This window comes from Ptychodera flava, chromosome 4 (genome assembly GCF_041260155.1).
Source record: "Ptychodera flava strain L36383 chromosome 4, AS_Pfla_20210202, whole genome shotgun sequence".
Taxonomy (NCBI): Eukaryota; Metazoa; Hemichordata; class Enteropneusta; family Ptychoderidae; genus Ptychodera; species Ptychodera flava.
In genome coordinates, this window is record NC_091931.1 from 9,854,274 (window position 1) to 9,875,038 (window position 20,765).

Sequence of the window (20,765 nt, forward strand, 5' to 3'; positions counted from 1 at the left end):
GCAGCCGTGGTTATCAACATCATCATATTTTATCCACTTTATTCGAACGGATTCACAGATTTACCTGATCTTCATAGTACCTAATTGACACATGACACACAGACGGTATAATTGTCAGACCCTTCTCTTTTCATAGGATTACGAAAGTTTACCATACACGATCATGAAGGTTCTGACGCCCTACAACGCGCACACACGGGTGTGTATGGTCACCCTGTCATACAACACATTTCTTGTTGCCAAGGATAGCCCACTTGAATGTCAACTTGGAAATGGAGCACTGACTTTACAAATGAAATCGTTGGGTAAGTACGAGATGAATAAAGGTACCCTGGGAAAAAAGCCAAGATTATCCACAACGCGATTACTTAGCGATGCGTTTAGTGCTGACTGTAATTTTTGTAATTCATGTTGATAACGCCTCCCTTCCGAAAAATAAATGAAAATGAGAAAATTAACGGATTTGGTGTCATTGAACAAAACGGCTGCGTTCTTTTTGCAGTTGAAGCCTCCTTTGACCTTGTTCTTCATCAAGAGATTGTCAAATACTTTTCAAGGAATCGGGAGGTTATTTCAGCGACGTTTGTTTAAACATTCTTGCTAAAGGACTAAAACATGATATGATGCGTTTCCGGGTATTTTTCTGGTTGTTGTTTGTCGATGCCCGAGAAGTGTAAGATATTGTTCATTTAACAAGATGGCCAGTATTAATTTGTCTGACAAACCAATACTTGTGTAAATTGAAGAGCCTCATAAATAGATCTGTATAATTGACCTATTAATTCTTCATCAAATGTACGCAGCAGGCTATAAAATTTGCAAAGGTTTGTACGTACAATAAAGTCTTCGGATATGTATCTAATTCCTAAGTCAGTATACGCAGGACATGACTCAAAAAATATATCATCTTCAACCTTGTTTGTTCGACAAACCTTACAAAATCAATCATTAGATTTAAAACCACCTCTCAATATTTAGTGGCAGAAACTAACAACAGAAACAGACAAACAAAGAAACACAACTTGAAAATATTTGATATTTGAAATTATTGTTAAGGTTTGAAAGCAATCTTATTCAGATTCCCCAACATTGCTGTTTGGAGACGTCTTGGACTTTGATAATCCGGTTCTGGCTTGTTCTGGTCGGTTGCGGTTGCCATCTAAAAACCTACTCACAACCTTCGTATCTACTTACAACCATTCTATGCCCGTTGAAGGTTCAATGGCCCCGGCATGACACCTGCACTAGATGGACAATGTTCGGTGCCGCATCCCTGGGAAGTTCAGCCTTGTGGCCGAGCTCGTTGATTGGCTAGCGGTCATGCAGCCTTACTTGAGTGCTAAATTTGTTAGGTCAACTGCGGTCTCGACAACCACTGGCACAGTTCACCCAAAGGGGAAATTCAGATTTATTTTCTTTCATTTTATTCTGCCTGCTGCAGCCAATAATACCGGAAATCTCGGTCGTTTGGTGGTTGAATGTTTGTACTAGACAATGGTTGACAAGGGTGCCTAAGACAACTCCTCAACCTTTTGACAACTATGTCAGACTTGGCTACTTTCGCTGCAATAGGCCTGTGGAAAGAAAGAGCGGTTGCCCTCCATCTCCTCCTTGAGAATGCAAACGAGAACAACCAGGTGCTGGGAATCGCCAGGGTCGACTATCTGGCTTGCCTTTGTGGACATACCATCTACGCCCCTCAAAGGGCTCCTCATTCATCGACCACATCTTTGCCTTTGGCTATCTATGTCATGATGATTGCCCGTTTCACAGAGGCGGGCTCCAATGCAAAACCAGGCGCCTTCCAAGATAGACAATATTGGCGTTGCCCTCTTGGGTACGCAAAGCAGGCAGGAGAGGATACCTAGGTGGATAGCAACCTTCGGCAGCATCAGTTGGTGGGGAGAAAGCAGGCAGAAAGAAAAACAGGAGAGCATCATCCTGCAGCTTTGATGGTTGGATGAGCAGGGGCAAGAAGAGGAGATCCAGATGGAAGTATCCACCATCAGGATTTGCAGGTCCAGACTTTACTGTGTTTGGTCTTTTCCACTTTTTGTGGCTTGGAGTGTGGTTTGTACTCATTTTGAGGCACATTCGCACAGTTCTTCCACCAGAGGTGGTGGGGGAGGACAGCAGAATGCCTCCTAGGCTTTGGGACGGCAGAACATCTCTACGCCCAGAGGAGGATGAGGAGAAGTAGGGGGCAGCAGAAGAGGGCTACAGCTGCTTGTTCTGATATTGGAGCCTCTTTCCCGTATCTGGTTGCAGAAAAATGTTTTTGTAGATTGTTTGAGGTACGAAGAAGGCCTAAACAATAGAGGTCTGCCGCAAAAGAGGCTGCACGCCCTACTTTCTGCCAAAATTGTTCCAGAAGAAACAAGATACCTAAAAAAACAGTTCTGAGAAGTGAGAATGGCACTTTCTCTACAGTCGTTTAAACCCACATGGGGTGACTTTGACTTCTTTTCCGAGAAAGGACTTATACATTGGTGTCTCATCGTCTGTCTTGGGTTCTTCATACTCTATGGCAAGGACCAGGAGGAAAATGGCGAGGTGCTTGCCATGGAAGACCATTCGGGTGAAATTGCAGTAGATGTATTCCCCTTTGAGCAGTTCGAGAGTCTTTGTGGCATCTTTTATCTTCTTTGGTGTAGGTGCTTCACATAGGTGCTTCACATAGCGTAGCACATTGCAAGGCTTCTTTCTGCAAAGAGGCAATGGTGCAGCTGTCTTGCACTTTCACAGCTAAAGCTTGCAGCATCACTAGGCAATTGGGTACAGGTGAAGTGACCATCTCGATGGGGTTCCAGGAGTTGGTTCGACTGTCTCGAGCCTTGAAGGCCCTATTTTTATTTCCAACCACCCAAACATATGCCAGCTTGGGCCATCTAGAGGGTGGTTCTTCCAAGTTAATCTTTTTCTGCTTCAAAGGTGTCGACACAACTTCCGAGCACTTTGTTGAGTCCTTGTGTTGCCCAAACTGTGCATACCGATTCAAGACTGTAAATTTGAAGACCATAGGACCACTCTTGGTTTTGTTGTGCACATTTTGTTTGATGGGTTGGGCACAATTCTATAGCCAAGAACCCTCCATCTTCACCAACCTGGTAGGTCTGACACTTTTTCTGTCCTCCCCTTTCATGGCACCCTCAATCTCGTCATGTATCTGCTGCAACATCATTGTCATCACTATATGCATTGCTGCGAGCTTTGCCAAGTACTCTAGCTCTTAACTGCGGTGGTGTTGTTATTCCTCATGCTGCCACTGTTCTGCCTCCAGCCTTTCTTATGCTTTGTGGTGCCAGTCCTCGGCTAAAGCCTCATCCAAAATCTTTAGGAGATGTTTCTCGTGGCCCCTGGTTGACATCGTAGAGACTCCTTGTTTTTTGACGATTGTAGAACATCATGGAGAAGATAGACCATGTTCTCTGTACCTATGACATTGCTCTTGGTGGTACTTAACTGCCGAACTACTTTGGATGTTGACGGCAGTAGAGTCGAAGGGGCCATAGGGATGTTGATTTGTTGGCTTTTAGCAGGCAGCCAGGAAGCTGGCCGTGTGGGCAATTTTAGTGCAAAACAACAGGGGCTTAAATCCACACCTTCCTTGTTGGCCAACAGGATATTGACCCTAATAATGAGACAGGCTCTGAAACAAAAGTTGGCGGCCACTGACTATAGGCTTGACCAAGATGCATCTATGTCTGTGAAGGCTTAGTTGGTCGAACCAAGATGCCGGCCATACTGCAGGTGGCTGTGCACACTTACCAGGCCATTTAGATTCCCCCTTTGGGCAGCCCCCTAAAACAAGACACTGGTCCAGACAGCCAGGTGCTTCCACTGCATGGCTAGCTGTTGGACCATGAAGAACTCTTTTTTGGCAAAACCAGTGACATCATCTCCTGCAACACCTCGATGGCAGTGTTGGGTGATAGGTCCAAAGTGCGGCAAGCGTAAAGGGACACCTCAATATGGGTGCAGTCCAGCACCTGCATGACTGGGTGGAGAAAGGTGTGGCAAAACTGTCTGTTGGGCAATCGACATAGTTTACAAGGTGGCCACCAAAGTGTTTGTGGATGTTGCCTAGATTTGAAAGTTCAACAAAATCTTGTTTTAGAGCTTGGTGAGGGCCGTCTGGCCATAGGCATTTGACTTTTTGATCCCCATGCAGTCATGGCCTCAAACACTGGCTGTGTTGTCCAGGATAGTAGGAGATTACTTGGGGGCATTCTTCAACAGAGCGAAGGTATGGACAAGGGCTATCTGGATGTGGAAAGATAGCCCGGCATCAGGGACCACCCTAAGGCCTCTTGTTCAGCAGTAGCTAGCATTGCGACATTGTGTTGTGCAGCTCTAGCCTCCCTTGTTGTGGATTCGAGCCTGCCACTGCGGAACATACAATTATTGCAGCACATTGTCGACAAATGGAAAGCCCTTTGATGGGCGTAGATGAGTACGTCCACAATGGCCGGCCAGGTAGTCGACCATGTCGATGTTTGGCAACAGATTGCTCTCGTACGTGTTCTCTAGGAGGAGGTGGAGGGCAACTGTTTTTCCTCTCCACAGGCCCCTTGCGGCAAAAGTAGCAATGCCTGCCATAGTTGTCGAAGGATTGAGGAGTTGTTGAGACATTTTTTGACAGCCAGTGTCTAATACGAAAATTCAACCACCTATCGACCGAGATTTCCAGTTTTGCTGGCTGCAGCAGGCAGAATAAAAAGAAAGAAAATGAATCTGAATTTTACTTAGGGTTAACTGCACCAGTGGTTGTCAAAATCACAGTTGACCTAACAAATTTTATGCCCTGGTAAAAGTTCACAGCCGCTAGCGTGTCAACAAGCTTGGTCACGAGGCTGAACTTTGCAATGAGGTACCGCACGAGCTCTTGTACCAAGCCATGACCACGGCCTATGAATCTTAACAAATGTAGATGGTTTGTGAGTAGATACGAAAGTTGTGAGTAGGTTTTTACAGGGGAACCAGCCAGATGTTACTAGAACTGGATTTTTCTACTATATGTCACAGTAAAAATATGCTATCACCATGTCAGAAAAATCTGAAATGGTGACAAGGGTTTCAAAAAAGCACTGTACCTATTAATGTTGGGGGTATAGCGGGACTAACAGGGGAATCTGGCCTTTTTTTCTATCCATGTCAAATTCCCCACTCTTCGGCTATAAAATGGGGATGGGAATCAGAAGCTCATACACTATCTTTATGTAAATGTGAAACAGAAAATTTGTCTCGACAGAAATTTAAACCCTGACTTTCAATGGAGAATGGTGTTCTCTACGTGATCGTATAAAAACGTAAACATACGCCAGGGCGAGTGATTTGAAAATGGCTGGCAAGCTGAAAATCACTCTCCTGAAATTAGCCATGCAAGTGGTAGGAGAGTGACTCAATAGCTCCCTGAAAACGGTAAGGGGAGTGCAAGCATAAAATTCATCATGTAAACATGAATCACTATTCCTTTTTAATGTAATAAAGAAAAGAGAAAATACGTATTTACTTTGATATGATGTATGGATTGCCTTCAACATTTCTCAAACAATAAATATCCTTAGATGTGGCCTGCATTGCATTCATAAAGAAACAGATGAAGTTACACTTTGAAAAGGACAAGTATCATAATTTTTTCACACAAGTCTTTTAAGTAGTATACTTTATACATATTGGATAAATTAACACTGAAACAAAAACCAACTACGAGAACAGTGCTGTCGACAAATATGTTGGTTTTTAAGACGAAAGTATTTTTGCAGTCATTTTTGTTTAAAACTACGCCCGATAAAAGGACTAGATTTTATAGGTATCTCAATTGCGAAACCAGCAGTGGACAGTTAAGTTGATGTTTTGCTGCGTTTGTTTGTGGCCCCGTTAAAATATCCCGCTGCCGCATACTCGTAGTCTTCAACCAAAGTTCACAAGGTAGATTGTTACCGCGATACATAGACATGATAACAAGTTTACATTTCATTAAAACAAACGGAACTTATCATTACAGTTACGTAGAGGTGCACGAGCCGTTGTGCATACTCTCAGAGGCCGGGGAAGTGCTGCACATTTTTCAACAGGTACCATTTTACGACAGACATGCAAAACTAATTGGCCCAAATGTCGGCAAAAATACGTCTTTTAAGGTTTTACATTACCATGGAGTGATCGTATCGCAATCTGTTTTCAGTACTATCGAGTTTTTATCAAACTTTAATTTTCAGAGTCAGCTTTATTATTTCAAGCTTTCAAAGGGCCGCGAGACCTAGAAATCGTGCAGGCAATTCTTTTAGATCAAAAAGTTTGCATTTGTTTCCGTGAGTGGTGACTGTGCTATTCATATAGTCGGTGGTTTCACTGCGCTCGATCTCGATAGCAATATGATCGGCGTTTGCCATGCAAAGTTTTCCTATGAAATCTTGCAGCAGCAGCTTAGGTGTTCGAGGAACTGTTTTTGTTTTAAATGCTTCAAAAAAACGAAGGCAAGAAAACGTTTGATAACAAGAGAATGATGGCTTGTACTTTGTACATTGTGTACATTTGAATTTCGAGTCGGTTGAAGTCCTGAACTTGTGAAGTGATGGTGTGTTGTCAGGCCCGCCGCAAAAATTACAAGGAGAACACTCACTAAACTAGTATTATTATAACGTTGTATGACATTGCTGCACCAAAATCGATCCATTCGATTACTAGAATTAGAATGCCGAACTTGCATACTGCACTGAATGGAACATTACAAGCATAATTTTATTAGCTGCACCATGCTATGTCATTTAAGTCTGCTAATGTTCGGTGCCATCAAAGAAATTGACCTGGCATCTTTAGAGTCTGGGTCTTGGTAACAAGCTGCTAGATAAATACAGCATCTCTCTTCGACAAATGATTGCTGATGGCATCAGTGACATTGGGCCTTAGTTGGTGACCACTACCTATGGATTTACATATTGCGGGTGCCACATGTGGGGCAGGATGTGCTTACTATTTTCGAAACACCTGGCATCTCTTCTTGGCCTTTTGGCAAGAGGTCCATATATCTTTCTTTCATTTATATGACTTTGTTGTGTATACCACTTTACTGTCTATTCTGTGCTGTTTTGTGTCTATGTTTATAACTAGTGTATTATGCATTTTGACCAAGTGTTATTGATTACGGATGGGTATGGTTGGGATTATCTTTCTTGACCAGATCCCAATGCTGGATCAGCAGAAGAATTTGATTTGCTTTTCAGGCAGTCTATTTCAGATTTTAAGTTTGCATTTCAGACAATTTTTCCGACTCTTCTTTCATTTGTTCTTTTTATGTCGTTTATATCTCCTTCTACATAATCCATCCTGGTTTGAAGTAGTGCAAAGTTATTGTACATGCATATGATTTTCGAAGCTGCTATTGTCGTGTCCGATTTTACGTGTGTTGCAGTGATATCTTCTTTCGTGACTGCCTCTGAGTAAGATTTTGGTGGACCGGAATCACGTTCAATGTAATCATAAATGACCAGTAAACTAAACAGGCGTAACTTGACAACTTGTGACACGCAATATCGATATGCACAGAGTTGCCGTCTTTGGCAATTCCGTTTGCCTCTATTGGTTGGAAAAGAAGAATATCCAAATAACGCCTAATTATTTCCACATCCCTTCAATTTTGTTCAAAATTAACGACTATTCACTTTACCAAATTTCTTGGGTATGACCAGTATAAAGAATTGTTGAAAATAGCGGAACATCGACCTTGAGCATGCAGGGGCGTATCTGCTCATGTAACTTCCTCCCATGTAAGAACAACTCGTGATTGATTAAACTAAAAAGAATTTCTTCCATTCGGGATCTGTAGCCACCTTGGGAAGGGAATGAGGTCCAAGATCAAACAGTGTTGTCTGAACTTGAATTCAATGTCTCATTTAATTTCCTATTCTATATCCATGTTTGATGCTAAATACTAGTCGGTAATGACTGTATACATATCGATTGTTAGAGCACTTTCATCCATCTGTAATCCACAAATTATTTCAATTTGCATGTTTTCTCGTCTGACCAGGATGTCCTGAAGGAAAATATGGTGGTCTTTGTCAATTCGATTGCGCCTGCAATAACGGTGCTACATGTCACACATTTAATGGAGCCTGTAAGTGCCTTCCGGGCTGGAAAGGAGTTGCCTGCGATGTTGGTAAGTATATAAAAATTTATTCCAAATATATATAGCTGAAAACCCAAATGTGGTCTTTCTAAATGACAAAAGACCCTCGATCATTCACACTTTAAAGGACATGTGATCATGCTCACTATCATTCACATGCACACTATTATTTGTTTCTATAACTTGTTAAAAGTGAATATAACTTGGCGGCGCTAACTAACCAAACTCACGCATGAGTGATAGATAATATAAGGTAGCTCGGTTCATATACATATGTCGGACTTTCCATTATATGATCATATATTTCCTGCCGGAAGCAATTATCGAGAAATATCGAGAAATCAAACAAAATAATATTAAAAAAAAAATTCTTTAAAATGGAAAAGGAAATATCACTGATTGGACAATGTGTCTGTACATGTTAACGTAACAATATCTAGAAATCACTTGAAATGCCAATAGACAATCTGATATTATGTTCTGTGTTTGTCATTACTAAATTCATCAATTATGATGTTAGTGGTTATGATGATATTCCTCTCAGCTGCCCTCCTATAGATCACGATGTGTCTGCTAAACAATACCGCGCCATGAATATCTGGCCCTCACCAATATTCCATTCTCATTTCAGTGAATCCCTACGTTGAACTATCACCGAAGACGATAACCACTGTCTATGGCGGTCTATATGTGTTTTCTTGCTCTGCCTATCAAATTAAACTTGTGGATGGGGGAAAAACTCAACCGAAGTTCCAGTGGTATATTAACGATATATCTTTCGACTCTCTAGGCCCCGAAATATACGTTAAAGAAGACAGAAAACTGTACAATAGGTAAACTCTACTGCGCATTATATCATACCATTATATTGATAGCGCAAATACTGCGATCTGATTGGTCGAGACGTGAACTAAAACTGTGCTATATTCGCAAAATAGCAAGGGTAAGGACAGGCATAGTATGAGAAGAAATGATCACAAAAAGTGTGCTTTTCATAGAGTGTGCAGACAGTCGGTTGGTGGTCTAAAAGACTGTGACACGTTGTTCATTGTATAATTTTTCATACTTAGCAAGTTAGGTTCTTTCCTGTTTCAGCTACAGTACCCTTGAGGTAATACATGCATCAACGGACCTTACTGGCAAGTATGAATGTCGTGTCCGTGATCTGTCTGGTATCGAATATTCTGACGTAGGAGACCTACAGATATCAGGTAAGAATAGTATGAACTATCATTGAAGGTGATAACCACTATCTATGCTCTGCGTATGAAATTAAACTTGTGGAAGGGGCAAAACTCAACCGAAGTTCCAGTGATATTTTAACGATATTTCAATGTAGCAACACATCAGGGTTCAGCACATGTTCATCCAAAACATATTGATACATTTATTTCAAGCCTAAACGGATTTAAGTCAGATTTGTAGATAGGTACCATATGGTAATGGCAAGAACTGATTAGATTTGGTTTGTGTTGCTTGCATACTAATGAAGTTATGAAAGATCATTTTTTCATATAATGGTTTCCCTATGGGGACAGTAATGACAGTGTTAACATATCTCAAGAAATACCGCATTAAATTCCATGAAACTTTTTGCTGATGACAATCTTAGACCATTATGATGATATGTTGAGCGTCGTGTCAATTATCTGCACATTTGCATATTAAATAATTTTTGTATTTAGTAATATGACTCTGAAATGATACACCAAAGTTGATGATAGCTTCTACAAATATTAATCTGAGAGAGATCTAATTGTACCGAGAAGTATTGACAACTGTCAAGTTAATAAATATATCATTTACATATTAAATGAAGTTTTGTAATAAGTCATATATGACTCCGAAAGAACTGCACCAAATTTGATGAAATCTGCTGCAGATACTGATCCGACAGATATCTGACTGTGTTGAAAAGCATTAAGTAGTGTCAAGTTAATTCAGAGTTCATTGCATATTTAATGAACTTTGTAATTAGTGCTGTAACTCTGAAATCGTGGCATCAAATTCGATAAAACCTGCTATTGATATTGATATGAAAAATATCTAATTATTAGGTGAAGCACTGAGAAGTCTCAAGTTAATAAATAGCTCATTTGCATAATTTATATAGTTTTGTAATTAGTCATATAACTCGGAAATAACTGCACCAAATTTGATGAAATTTGTTGCAGATATTGTGAAGTAGTGTGAAGTTTATTGAGAGTTCATTTAAATTTTGTAATTAGTGATATAACTCTGAAGTTATGGCACCAAATTTGATGAAACATACAGATACAGATATTAATCTGATAAATATCTAATTGTAGCGTAAAAACACTAAGTAGTGTCAATTTAATTAAGGGTGTATTTGCATATTTAATGAACTTTGAAATAAGTGATATAACTCCGAAATTACAGCATTAAATTTGATGAAACATGCCACAGATGTTGATCTGCTGGATTTTTAATTGTCCAATGAAACATTGAGCAGTGTCCAGTTAAAAACTGCTCATTTGCATATTTAATGGAGTTTTGTAATTAGTAATTGAACTCCGAGAGTACTTTGCAAACATTGGTGAAACCGGCTACATATTAAACATCTATTAAGTAGTCATGAGGGCTATAGCGCCCGTTTATTATCTTGAGGGGCCGTGTGTTACCAGAAACACATCGCAAGTCCCCGTGGCAGTATGCCGAGGGGTATAGTGATGTGTTCCTTGTAACACACGGCCACGAGAGGTAATAGACGGGCACTATAGCCCGAATAAAGACCAGGTTACATGTGTCTTATAACACACCATAGGCTTATGTTGTACTATGGTATAGTTTTTAATGTGTTTTGATATTTTGCATAGCAACAATTCATTGTGACAAGTTTTCTTGGCGATATTTCCACAGCGGTATCAGTTGTACGTGGTACCACTTTCTTTCAAAACTATTTCCCTGGGGAAATAGCTTTTCAAAAATACCCTCTGGCGTCACTTTTGTGGATTCAGTGGGGACTAAATGTAACCATTTCTCGTCAATTGACGTATTCTGCCGAATTGCGACACGGAATGAACATTTTGCATGTGATAAAATGTTATAACAGATATCTAATGTTCTGAGAAGCGTACTAAGCACATTCAGTTCACATCTGGTTTATTGTATCATTGTCAGTGAATATCATAATTATTTCCATAATTTCTTGACTCGGCGTTTAGGTTTGATGTCGTATAAATAATAAGATAATGGCGTCGGTAATTATTTCGTGATATCAATATTTTGCCAACATCAACTACGCATAGGGAACTGGATCTCGACGGTTTTCAGAAAATAATAATCGCAAAATGCATCGTTAGCAGCCATTTAGAAACTGATATAGCAACAGTATGGGCTGTTAAATTTAATGTCTGGAAAGCAATATCATATATCTAACCATGAAGTGCCTTACAAAACTTTTGCAAATTAGGGTATGGCTTCAAACTTCGATGTAAATGTAAATTTTATATTCATATTAACCACAATTATTATTTACATCCTCTTATAGGATGCGTTCACAACAGATGGGGCAATGAATGTGAAAATATATGCGATTGTCTTCACGCAGACAGTTGTGATCAACATATAGGTTGTATATGTAACCCCGGATGGAAAGGGCGTCACTGCAATGAAGGTTAGGAAATGGAGTTAAATGTATATCATTTATCAGTTGCTAGCATTCTGCTCTCAATGCAACAAGAGCTAACCTCTGAACGGAAATCACATGATCATTGCGATAACAATTGATTGTGGCATGCTTACGTTATGAGCATGATATATACTGATAATTTGGACGTTAAGTACACGGAAAATGTTTAGACCATGCTTAATCAGTCTGTTCTATTGGCTTGCACAAAGCTAAACGGTTCGATTTAATAGATCCCGAGCGACATAATTGTTATAGCAAGGTCTGATAAAGTCACCTGAATCACATTCACTTGTCAACGCATAACGTAGTTTAAAGGAACATTTGATGTTATATTCTAGCTGTTACGTTCCAGTACATGCAAATGTAAACGGTGACTCTAAGACGTTTTGTGACTGTTGAAGTCATTAAGTAAAGTTAAAGACGCTGAGGCAGCACTAAAGTACCATGTTAACAAAAGTTGTTTACGTATTGTCATATTGTTGTCTATTGATTATTGCTTTGCTGCAGTTTGTTCAAATGGATTTTACGGTAGAAACTGCACTTACCAGTGTTTATGTGAAATAGAGGCTACCATATCTTGCGACCCGGAGCTTGGACAATGCATTTGCTCTGAAGGGTTCTGTGGGGAGCTGTGCGAGCAGAAATGTTCTTGTGGAGTTTGGAGAGTGGCAACGTGCTCTGGTACAACTGGTTGCATTTGTGAAAAGGGTATGCTACCATAGAAAACAATTATATTTAATGATCTCTGTGTTGACGTACAGGTACTTCTCTGGCAAAATAAACAAGGAGAGTCTAATGATAGTTAACGATTTTTGTAAGAAGGTACAAATTATCTCGAATTACAGAACGAAGTTGTAACCGATACATTGCCCGATTAAATATTGCAGTGTCGCACCAGCCTGAAAACTTAAATGAAGATCAAATACTGATTGTTGCCCTCTCAACGTGTGTGGTCATTACTGTTGTCACACTGGTGATCAGCTTACTGTGCTATCACAGAATGAAAAAGAACCTTAGGAAATATCAACGTATTAACAACGACCAGGAAGAAATACACGATCTTATGAAGGTAAGATTTGAGACGATTGCGTTTTCGTTGAAACCATCAATATTCAATACCATTTAATTTATAAGTTTTAATAATTTGATTACAAAAGGCAGCTAGTCAAAGTCTAATTTGTATGACACTTCGTTTGTTCAGTAGTACTGGACATCGGCAAAACCGTACAAAGGTATAATATTACTATCAGTGGCTAGTACATGAAAGAAAACGTAAGCATACAAGTCTGTGAGATACGTCGAAAAAATATACAAGGCTACTTTAAAAATTATCACGGGATCTATGCCTACGATGTTAAAATATGTACCTCTTTGGTTCCGAACTGTGTCTTCTTTCTTTGAGAAAAAAACTAGTTTCAAATTTTCAAAACAGGAGGAATGTAATGGTGGTAAGGAATACTAAAGTACTATGATTTGAGAGTTAGATATGATATCTTACTTTCAAATCAGAGTTCTTCGAACCAACTAACAAATATTAAATTCATCTTCAACGTCATTTAAGGTATATAGGTCCCAAAACCTATCCATTCTTGGAATATTATTCCAAAGACGTATTTCTATATTCAGACAATGAGCATATGTTCTTAATTTACACCGAGCTAATCTAAACACAGGTTTCGCGACCATGTACAAATATAGTTTAGTTGGTAGTTCTCTTTTAAAAGTTGAGTTTGTAAGTTTCTAAGCTTCAATGTGGAGCGTATCTTCCATCTACGTCTGTATATCTATATTTACACATCTTTTTAAAAAAATCCTTAAAAACACAAATTCATTCACAACACCTTGGTGAGCTAGTCCGTGTCGTATGTCTGTATATTCAATTAAATGTCGAACAGTAAAAACTAATTTTTCATCACGAATTGACGTGAACATTATTATGGAGTGACATTCACCTACAACCATATCCCTTAACATTCAAGGAACATATAGGGCAGTATGATAAATGGTCAATTGTGAACACCAGTTTGAGAATATCACAGACGTTGCTTGGACAGGGCTCTTCTGGTCAGGTCCATAAAGGATATTTCAAACCAAAAGGTAGCAAAATTTTCGAAGAAGTTGCAATAAAATCACTATTACCAGGTGAGTAGACATAATTACAAATATTTCATATATAATAGAATGGTTTCAGGTGGTAGGGAGTCAAAAGATGTAATGTAACAGTCTGGAACAATTGCTCCATCCGTAAGCAATGATGATCGTTTGTTATGCGACAGCCAAAAATCAATTGTGAGATGACCATGTTATTTACTCATTGAGAGGATTTCTTTCATGTTTCGCGTTCTAGGATTTCAAATGTCCCTTTGTAGGCGACAAAAGTACTTGCATTCTTTAGATACCATTAATATTTGTGATGCAACGGCAATCAGGAAAATACGTCTTTTCCCATTCACATATTTAGCTGGAAGAAATTACAAGTCTTACATGGACTTTGCAAGCGAAATCCGGTGTTTGATAAAACTACATAGTCACTTGAACATCGTGGCATTAAAAGGATTTATCATGCAAAGAGGTCAGGTCAAAGTTACTTTTCAAGTTTTTCAATTATTACAAGCCCAACTATGCATACCGGTTAGTAAGGTAATACAAATATTCATCTACGTCGATATATTCATATGAAAGATATGTATATTAGAACAATTTAGGATAACCTTCATTCAATACAATTCAATTCTTGATCGAAATTGTAATTCTGATACTTTCATTAAATGAAAACCTGATAATAGAAAATAAAGATACAGATATTGTTGTTTTCAATCATGCATATCTTCACTAATGCTGGAAACGTTCAAAGACATCATCATATTGTATTTCGAGAGGGTTCAAACTTATATTATTGAAAAATATAGAAGACTGTGAATTAAGGAATAGCTTCAATTACTAATTTCCACAAAATGTTCCATGTGCATACCATTTTGCAGACGAGAAATGTTTTATTATGGAGAGTGCTCCCTTGGGAAATCTTCTAAACCATCTACGTTCAACTTGCCAAAGAGACAACACAACGAAAGAGAAAACAACGGCGTTGCTTTGTTACACACGGCATATAACTCGGGGAATGCAGTACATGCAGAGCAAACAGGTACTGCAAGTACATAATATTAGAGTACTTTCAAAATTTTACAATTCGATGCATACAAACGCGCGCGGGGCAAACACACAATCCCGCAAAAGGACTCAGTCGGCTGACGTTATTTGTTTAAATAGTGAAGGACGACGTGGCCAATTCACGGAAAACGTTCAGTAAACGCAAGGTCATTAGTTTTAAGCAACTTGCACATCAATACAGTTACATGTACTTTTCCTTTACATGCAACAAAGATTGTCCACAGGGACTTATCATCGAGAAACATTTTACTATTTGATGACAACGTTGCCAAAATAAGTGACTTCGGTCTCAGCAGAGATGTCAGTGATACTAGTGGAGTGTACGTAAATGTGCCTTGGGTAAGTCATTCTAGCTTCTTGTTGATATTTTAAAATGGTTAAGATATAAAACGTTGAAAACTCTTCAACGCATACGTTATTTCAAATCATATTCTGACATTTTACAATACTAAAAGTTTGGTATGAAATTTTCGGGTATCAGAGATCTCCTTTTCTCTTTTTTCGGTAACCATTGTCAAGAAAAAAACTAAATGAAGCGCTTCCACTCTACTTCAGACAAGAGGATTTTCATAATGTCCACATACTAAAGAATGCGTTTTGATTGTCGACAGGCCGAGGGACAGACAGCTGTTCCGTTAAAATGGATGCCACCGGAGTTTCTCATGAGGGGCGAGTTCCATTTCAAGAGTGACGTGTAAGGACGAATAATGTCACTTCAATTGGTCTTTCTATTTGTGGTATTGTCACGTGAATGCTCTCTGACGCACAAGACAGAAACGCCACTACAATACAAGCTCACATTTACATAAACGCAACCCGTCCCCGCTTATGGAACATTACAATGCAAACATAAAGATATTTCGTTATTCAAAAATATTAGACCTTACATCAGAAAGTTAGAAGTGATTTAATATTATGGAATATATCAAATATATAAATATATATCAAATATACCAAATATATCAAATGTGTAAGTGTAGCTCGACACGGGCTTCGTAGAATTTTATAATGTTTAAAAGGGTTACAAGAAAGTCCTCAAGAGTGTCGATATTCACAATATATCAATCATCCAACTTTGCTGACGTGTCTTATTTATTGGTCATCGTCCTTGCCCGTTTTTTGTATTATAGATGGTCTTTCGGTGTGTTATTTTGGGAAGTTGGCGCACATGGTATGTAAAGTTTGTAAAAATGACTTTATGTACCAGTTTTGCAGGTTTTCATTGCATTGCAAAGTTAAGGTAATCACCGATGTCTAATGATAATTTGTCTTTGCATAATGTATCTTTATGTCACATTCATCTCTCTTGAAATGCATATCGTGAAGTACAAGACGTGAAGTGACGGTAGAGACATCGATAAATCCCATAGCATGGGAAATAGATTTTTTTTTCGTTGGTTCTCTTGCTTAACAATTGGCTTATGTTTTACATACAGGTGCAGTCCCATTTGAAGATGATACTTCTTACCAGTTCGTTCGTCGGATAGCTCGTGGGGAGAGGCTATCAAAGCCAGAGATGTGCACAGATGAAGCGTACGTTCTTGTTCCTAGACTAGATCGCCACCAGTGTGACTTAGAACATCTAAGATAAAATTTTCATATCATCAAACTGACCTTTTTTTCTGAACTATGCTATTGAATTGTTATTGATGTTATATGCAGCAAAAATTATTGAAAAGCAATCATGTTTATTGAAAGCTAGTAGTATTATAAATAACCTAAAAACGTAATATTCACACGTTTTATTAAAAACTTTTGTTAGCTGTCAAGATTGTCAACATATGTATTCGAATGTATTTCAAGAGCAATTAAAAATAGCAAGGAAACGTAAACAAGAGAGAATCATAGTCTTAGATAAAAAATTCGTGTCTCTAAAGCTTTCGTCATGATCTGATGGCATGGATTGCCCTGGCTCGTCCACAAGACTAGTACTGAATCTGTGTGCGATCCGATGATAGTTCAACTATCTAACTATAATCACTCGATGCGATCGTAGTACCAGGCGGTAAATTGAAAACCAGAAAGCCCTTCTCTTAAACTTGGGTAAATGAACTTGTATGATCTGTAATAAAGCGACACAGATGGTACAAAACGTCTGCTCACAGCATTAAACGAACAACCACAAATTGTCTTGATCGCGATCAGCTTCTTTGTTGTCACTGCAGAGAGTTTTAGAATGGACGCCATGGATTTTGCAGAAAACCGTCATCTATCACATCATATAAATTCGTTATGATCAGTGACATGTACTCCAATCGATGGTGTAGTAACAAAATAACAACATCAAAACGAGTAATAACAATATCAAAATGCATAGAGTGAAAATTTGTTGCAATCTGCTTATGCAATGTGATAAATGAAATAATCCGCATCAGGCTCTATAATATATACTTAGCAAAAATTCTCTTATGACCGCTGTACCTGTCACTCGATTATTTTTTCTAAATTTCTCGATAACAATATCGCTTTTGGAAATACATTACTGATCCTTTTTAATCCGATTGGCTCTTGACATTCCCCTATAACAATTGACTACCTCTACAAATAGCGTATCATGAATATATTAAATAATTCCACAACGCAACTATTGATTTTTTTTTCAGATATCAAATCATGTGCAAATGCTGGGAGAGGCCATTGGAAATGAGACCGTCAGCTGAGCAGTTGACAGAAGAATTAGAACTACTAATGGAAAGCCAGGTAAATGAATTAGCAATCCTTAGCAGTCTTCGCTCTCTTGTTCACATTTGTGCATTCGTATGCTTTATATTTATGATTATGAGTTATTGGGCTGGTTTACGGCTGTACGATGCTTATGCATGTTCGTATAATATGTAATTACCTCGCATACCCGCTTAGTTAGAAAAAGACAGTTCCTATATATTGCACTTCAACAACGTTTCCATCATCAAGCGCATCTCACGATCTAGTTCAATTGTGCACATCGGAGACAAATATTAAGACCAAACGTTTACGGTGAGATATGAATGTATCTCATTTCCTTTTCATTGTCAAGCTAATTAATATTTTATAATTCATAGACTTTGCAATGATAACGATGACTCTTGTTGATGAGCAGAAACGCGCTAAAAGGTCAATATTAAGTCTGTACATTTCAGGTAGTACTCGAGAATTTTGAAGGATATGGCAAACATGATATATATTATTCAGCATAAGCTATGTATCTTTCAACATAAAAGAGTCACGATATTTATTTCAAATTTATATCTTTTCTATCAATGACAGGGTCTGTTTACAGCCACGTTCAGTTACGAAAACGAGACGGGAAAATGAAGAAGAACAAGTGTGGGTGACGAGGAAACAGTACGAAGACTTGCTTTGGGCTTTGGCACAATATTTATGAAATGGTTTTTATTACAAAGTTACAATTATTCCTGTTTCAGGAAAAGTTCACGATTCTTTTACGTGCAATATATAATTCAGAATGGTTATTTTCTTCACTATAGATGGGGTGTTCACTACTTTTAATACGTGTGAAAGGATCGCAAGTGTAAATTTGATTGGCAACAATATAAGAACGTTATGCAAATATATACGTTACCTCGATAAAGATTAATTTAAAACGGTAGTACAATCTTGTAGAACAGCTTTGTTATAACGGTGTAGAACAGCTTTGTTATAACAACTTGAAAACTTAAGGCATACGTTATGGAGGATTGGCTGCAATGCTTATTGCTAAACATACTGTAGGAAAAGATATGGTTTCTCTCGCATAATTATGTATTATTTGAAATAGTTACTCAGTATTAGAAATAGCTTTAATAAAAAAAGGAGATATTTTCCGACATAGTCGACAGAGAAGGTGTACCCGAATAGGGCCGTAGAAATTAATGTCTCTGTTATTTTTCTGGGGTTAAAGTATCTTTGGATAAAATATTCAAATATGCCAACTGTGCCATAATGATGAATCCCTTCCTTTACCTGCTTCGGAAATAACGTCTGATGTGTAGGTCTAATCATAATCGTCACATAAATGAATGACATTATGGTAATGCACCTCGGGGGGCAGCTATTCGAACTCTAAAACTTTTATAAGTTTTTTTTTTTTCTGGTCCGCCACTTGTGAAACCTCATTTTGAAGCTCATGGAGTTAATGAAGTTCACGAGCTTATGTTTGTGAACACCGCAAACTTAATTTTCCCCGCAGAGGTAACACAGGGATGGCGGCCATTTATAGTTGTGAATGTCAGAAAATATATTGGTAAATTGTTTCTCTACTATCAAATTTTGCACGGTTACCCGTAATTTTTAAGCTTGGTTTTGAAAGGGAATTATAAAAGTTTGAGCGTTCTACGGAGTAAAATTGTAAGTCGTTGTGATATTTAGTCTCCACAGTCTGTCATTTTATCTCAACACTGTTTTATCAAAGAGGTAAATTATATAGTATTGTATTTTTAACCTTACATAAATACATGTGTTTCTTCATCGTTTGGAGTTTGTGATTTCCAACTCAGTCAATTGGCCGCAACTGTCACTATTACATAAACAGAATGTGACCCTTTGGAATACAAAGGTACATACAGGTGTATTTGTAATTTTTTACAATTTTTTATTTGCATAAATTATCGATTTATTTCACTCAAGATAGAGTTTTTAAAACTAGATGGATTATAGATATTTTGGACAAATTTAATAAACGATGCATTTTCAATAACAAAACGGCAGTTTATTACAAAATACGAAATGAGTGTGTTTTATATATTATAACAGATAGAGATATTCAGCCTACAACTAATTCCGAAACAATTTACAGTTGTGATATATCGGTCACACAGATAATTTCTGAAAGTACTGTAAGTTGTATATTATTTATATTTGTTCAAATGAAATCGCCGTATGTAACATTTTTACAGTATAGCTGAAAATGCACGTGATGTAGCGAGTGTCGGTTTGTCAGTTCTCGTAGAATTTGCCCATTGCATTAATATATTAAATAAGTCGACATTGCTGGCACAAGATCACTAATTTACTTCGATAGTTCGGAAGAAAAATAGTGCAGACCTTGAAGTTTTGACACCTGCAAGGATGCTTGTTTAGTTTGAACTTTAATATCAAGAATATTTGTAAAGATATTTTTCTGCCTGAATCAAAATGCAGACTGTTGTGAATAATGGCTGAAGCATTCAGTGGTAATATTAGGAGTTCTAGGGGCCATAGAAATCATAAAAACACCACTGAGGGCACTATTTTCATCGCTATCTCAAAATTTCCGTGGACTTGCCCACACGAAAAATTCATCAGTAGTCAAGCTGACATTGACCTAACACCTGTTAAGAGGATTCGTGCCGCTGAATGTTTTAAAATTGGAAAATCGAGCTCAACGCTACTGTGGTGGCCTATGGGAAATTAATTAGTGGTCTTGTTCCTGCTAATGCATTATGTTTTCATCAACCGTGACAGTGAAACATTCGATACATATAGGTCCGCTTTACACTGGCATATCCTTCCATGGCAAGCGATCAAGGCGCCATACTTGGCTTTCTTTTGACAATACATCAAAGAAACTAAATGTACAAATTTTACAGAATGCTTTATTCAATATAAACGAACACTTCTATAACACATTAAGCTTTCAATTGTAGTGTTAATTTTGCTTTGCTACACTTTAAAACACGTGTTCTCATTTGCATACAACTTCCACCCCGGGTCTTGAATTAGATGCATAGAACTAACTGCATGTGTTGTCAGGGCGGAATGAAGGCCACGACAGTTCTTTGGCTTTAATAACCAGCAAGAATGCTACAAGGGTCTACCTTCTAGCAGGTGCAAATGTCCTATGGACTGCCTGGGGCA

General features: G+C 38.2%; 2 long non-coding RNA genes across 2 annotated transcripts; both read left to right on the plus strand.

Moving 5' to 3' along the window:
• The first annotated feature begins 9,233 nt into the window (after positions 1 to 9,233).
• Positions 9,234 to 12,373, plus strand: LOC139130415 (uncharacterized). Its single transcript, XR_011551851.1, has 3 exons — positions 9,234 to 9,342; positions 11,643 to 11,768; positions 12,291 to 12,373. It is a non-coding gene; the product is annotated as an uncharacterized lncRNA (long non-coding RNA).
• Positions 12,374 to 16,393: 4,020 nt separating this feature from the next.
• On the plus strand, positions 16,394 to 20,696 carry LOC139130856 (uncharacterized). Its single transcript, XR_011551998.1, has 3 exons — positions 16,394 to 16,484; positions 17,555 to 17,651; positions 18,198 to 20,696. It is a non-coding gene; the product is annotated as an uncharacterized lncRNA (long non-coding RNA).
• The last annotated feature ends 69 nt before the right edge of the window (positions 20,697 to 20,765 follow it).